Raw genomic sequence first — 3636 nt, forward strand, 5'->3', positions numbered from 1 at the left:
TGGTTGTTCAATCCCCTCCGAGTTACCCCACGACCTCTTTAGGCCCTCCACCTCCCCATAGTGTAGGAAGCTATCGTATCGACAAAAAAAAAGAAGAAGAAGTATACTCTGAAGCCACCACGCTTTAAGGATGGCAATTTTAAGTAAAAGAAGAAATGCAACATTCTAGTCTAGATTAAATTTTAAAAAAAAAGATTACTTTCTAATATTGAAGCAAGTTTTATAATTTTTTAATATAAAAAGAAGGAATTTTATTACTAAGATTACTAGAAATCATCCAACAGAAAATGATTGACAAAAGTTGGAAGAAAATTCCGAAGGAATTCAACATAATCAGGTGATTTGGCATAAAGAACTAATCCATGAGCAACTTTGCTTACACCCAATTTACATCAATAGAGCTATGATTTGGCATAAAGAGCCAATCCACGAGCAATTTTGTTTGCACCCAATTTACATCAATAGAGCTATGATCTGATAACCTATTCTAATATCATTAATCAAAGGTTCGGTAGCATCCTCAGAAGAGGGCACATTTTGAATGATTCCCAGTGCATCACCTTCGAGAATAAATTGGGAGATGAACACGTTTTTTGCCATAAAGATAGCTTTCTTAGCAGCAATTGCCTCAGCCACTTCCGGAGTAACAATACCACGAAATAAGCAAGTTAAAATGTTAATACAACTTTAAAGGATGAATTATTGCAAAAAGAAGTTTAAGATGCTTGTTCTTCTAGCATCACAATTGCAAACTCTGCTACAGTTATCATTGATTGTTTGCGAAAGGAAATTGAAAATGAGATTTAAGAGGCGAGGCAGTTAGCTGTTGTCCTGTTACATGTTATCTGATAGCGATCAAAATAGTATCCAATTCCAAACACTGGAGAAAAAGCACATCCCAACCCCGGAATCTAGGACGATATCAATGAACTCCAGACTTAATTAATCTATTAAAAAGCCAACAAGGTTACTTTCTTTGATCGTTAATTTGGATTTTTTGGAAGAATGAATTTGTATACCAATGGTTTTTGTCAAGAATGAACTTAGAAAAAGGGGAAGAAGTTTGATTGACCAAATTCTATTGATCAGGTTTCAAAGATAAATGGCATGCCTTTTCCTATGCTCAATTCTTCTTTTGATCCTATTTCTTCTTCTTCAAAAAACCAAGAAAAGAGAGAAAAAAAATTTCGTGGTCCACCAGGTCCTCCAGGGCTTCGTTTCATTGGAAATTTGCACCAATTTGATAGTGCAAAGCCTCATGAATACCTGAGGAAACTATCCAAGAAGTACGCGCCTCTCATGTCTTTAAGGCTTGGTTCTGTGCCAGTAGTTCTGATTTCTTCATCGAAAATGGCAGAAGAAGCCCTGAAAACCCATGATCTTGTATTCTATGGAAGGCCAGCATATGTTAGCCATAAAAAATTATCATACAATGGCCTGGATGTTGCATTTTCACCTTATGGTGAGTATTCAAGGAAGAGGAGGAAGATTTCCGATCTTCATCTCTTTAGCCTCGGTCAAGTTCAATCCTTTTCGCCAATTATTCAGGATGAAATTTCCCACTTAATACAGAAGATATCAAATCTTTCTTTTGCATCTAAAGTAATCAATTTAAGTTCGATTATGATGTCGCTTAGTAGCACGATAATTTGTCGAATTGATTTTACAAGAATCTCAGGCCATGATGGGAGGGTTTTTCATCTCTGATCACCTTCCTTCATTGAGCTGGATTGATAAGCTCTCAGGGATGTTTGCTCGTCTAGAGAATAATTTTAAGGACTTGCATTTGTTCTACCAAGAGCTCATAGATGAGCACCTCAATCCAAATAGGCCAGAAACAATGAAGGATGATGTTCTTGATATCTTGATCCAGATAAAACAAGAACAATCATCAGGACTTGCACTTTCTTGGGATCACATCAAAGCATTGCTCATGGTAATTCCCTTTTTATTGTAATACAATACTTTGCTTCTCATTCTTTTTGGCCATTTTTCCTAGGACAACCTACCTTTTGTTCTGCCAAAGGTCTAAATTTTGGCGATCAATTAAATTTTGCATCATCGACGTGTTAATCAATTAATTTTTGCATCATCTTTTGTCACTAGACGTGTAGAAGTGTTATTTTGTGGTCACTAAAATTTTGTTTGCGATGTTAATATAGGATTCATCACAGGAACACCAACAAACATTTCAACGCTTGTTTCGTTTGCCTCAGTTATAACCAAGCCAGCCAATTCTGAAGTGGTAGTTGTGACTGGCATAAATAACAATTCAACGGACATTAGACAGATTCCTAAGCAAGCGTTTTGCCTAATTCACGGGAGTGTTTGGTTAGAATGATAATATAGCTACAATTTAACAGGTGCACAGTCAAATCGATACAAACAAGGATTCAACAAGTAAAACTTAGACCTTTTTACTTATTATTTTGGGACATGGATACTCCAAATAGGGAGGCCGAAATGGGAGCCGGGAGGCTTGAGAGTGGGCCTGGGAGACCTAAAATTGTTTATCCCACAGGTGTTTATCATAAAACACCCAATGATTGTCTATCCATTCATTTTTCTTTTAGTTATGTTGAATCCCCAGAAAGAATCACCATGATTGATATTTACATCCTTTGGTTTACTAATTTCTACAATGCAGAATATATTCATAGCTGGAACAGAGACAAGTGCAGCCACAGTTGTTTGGGCTATGACAGCCCTGATGAAGAATCCTTCAGCATTGAAGAAAGTACAAGCTGAAATTAGAGATTTGGTTGGACAAAAAGGAGCTGTAGTAGAAGAAAAACTTCAGCAGCTTCACTATTTAGATGCAGTAATTAAGGAAGCTCTAAGATTGTATCCCTCTGCACCAGTTCTAGTGCCAAGAGAAACTACAGAAAATTGCAACATAGAAGGCTAATGGGCCATATCTAGAGATCCTGAAAGCTAGGAAAGGCCAGATGAATTCATTCCTGAGAGATTCTGGAGCAATACTATTGATGTCAGGGGAAATGATTTTGAAGTGATTCCATCTGGAGCTGGAAGAAGAGGATGCCCTGGAATTTCTCTAGGACGGTCAATTGTGAAACTTGCACTCGCCAACCTTCTTTATTCCTTTGAATGGGAATCGCCGTCCGGGATCAGAACAGAAGATGTTCATACCAATGTTTTGCCAGGAATAACTAGAAAAATGCGCTTTGAGTTTTGGCCAAGTAATATCTCGATCAAAGCTCTTAACACTGCAGAGAGTCAACATTAACGGCATGTATTTTTCTTTCTTTTCATCCCTTTTTTTCGTGTTTTACAAACTACTCGTACTTTATAGAAAGTTATCTGTGAACAAAACAAAAGTTTGCAAGAAAGTTATTGATGGTAAATAGACAGTATTAGTTAATGGTGTAATGCTACATGATTCACCACTTGCGGCCTTCTTTTAAATGAATACCAAAAGTTTCTGGCGGGTCATTCATATTCCATGAATTGTGTAGTTAAATCCTAAAAGCACAGGAAACAAAACAGTTCATTCAAAATCATGGAAAACGGTCTACCAAGCCACCCACCTCAACCACCCCCCAAACCCCATTAAAAAAAACATAAATAGAAGTGGTCTTCTTCTGAAACGTCATAGCAATCTTTTATCTCATCTCT

The 3636-nt window shown here is 37.0% G+C and overlaps 1 pseudogene; it reads left to right on the forward strand.

The window, feature by feature from the left end:
* Positions 1-694: 694 nt before the first annotated feature.
* LOC113774330 lies at positions 695-3247 on the forward strand (annotated as a pseudogene).
* The last annotated feature ends 389 nt before the right edge of the window (positions 3248-3636 follow it).

This window comes from Coffea eugenioides, chromosome 6, assembly GCF_003713205.1.
Source record: "Coffea eugenioides isolate CCC68of chromosome 6, Ceug_1.0, whole genome shotgun sequence".
NCBI lineage: Eukaryota > Viridiplantae > Streptophyta > Magnoliopsida > Gentianales > Rubiaceae > Coffea > Coffea eugenioides.